This window comes from Dipodomys merriami, unplaced genomic scaffold, assembly GCF_024711535.1.
Source record: "Dipodomys merriami isolate MVZ:Mamm:240054 unplaced genomic scaffold, mDipMer1.0.p SCAF_80, whole genome shotgun sequence".
NCBI classification, from domain to species: domain Eukaryota; kingdom Metazoa; phylum Chordata; class Mammalia; order Rodentia; family Heteromyidae; genus Dipodomys; species Dipodomys merriami.
In genome coordinates this window covers 5,647,501-5,648,515 of record NW_027206402.1, presented here as the reverse complement: position 1 = coordinate 5,648,515, position 1,015 = coordinate 5,647,501, and positions in this window count along the sequence as shown.

Sequence of the window (1,015 nt, the reverse complement as noted above, 5' to 3'; positions counted from 1 at the left end):
CCCCGCCCCTGCCTCGCGCGCGGTGTGTCGAGTGGCGGAGCCTGGAGCCTGTGCTGGGTCGCGATGCGAGGGCGTGTGGTGTGTGGCTTCCCGGCCTCGTGCTTGGGGTGCCGTGGGGTTTTTGGGGGGTCCCGTCCCCCTCCCCCTCCGGCCCCTGGCGACGCTGTTCCCGAGCGTCTGTGTGGGCCGCCGCCCGTTGGCGACGACGGCGCCGTGCCGGGCGCCGGGCCCCGCGGTGTTCCGGGGCCGCCGTGCCCGTGGTGGTGTGCCGCTCGGGGGGGTTCTGGCCCTCCGGAGCCGAGGATCCCGGTGTGTGTGGGCCCTTGCTCACGCGGCCGAAAAAGAGGCGGTCGATGATGGGTGCCGTGCCCGGCGGTGTGGATGGGTGCGGTGGGGCCCTGCTGGCGCGGGTGGCTCCGCGGGCGCTCGCGGGGTCTTTGAGGCGTGTGCGAGCTGCCTTTTCCCTCTCGGGCCTCTTTTGGGGGGGCCCGCCGCTGCCGCGGTGGGGGTTTCCGGTCCGCTGGTCGGCCGGCTCGGTGTCCCAGGCGTTGCGCGGGACCGCCCAGGAGTTGGGGGTGGTGAGATCCCGCGTTCGTTTCCCTGGCGTGCCGGCTGTGCCCGGAAAGGTCTCACCTCCCCGCTGGTTTGCGGCTGCGCCACCCGCCCGTGGGGGGGGGTGGCCGCTCGCTCGCTCGCTCGCTCGCCTCTCACCCCGGTGACCCGACCCGATGACCCTCCCCGCTGCTCTTATTGGGCTTCCGGCATGCCCTCCTCACCCGCATCAGCCTTCCGCGATCCTCACCGGTTTGGCCTTGGTGGCCGGCCACCGGCGGACGGTCGAGTTGGGCGTGTGTGGTGTGTTCTCTTGGTGGGGGGGACGGCGCTCGGCTCGTGAGGCTGCTCTCCCGGTGTGGGGGAGGCACGTCGTCGCGGCGGCGGTGGCTTTTGAAGGGTCTTCCCGGATCGGTTTTGCTCACGACGCGAGGGCTCCTGCCAGCGGGACCGCCGGTACGCC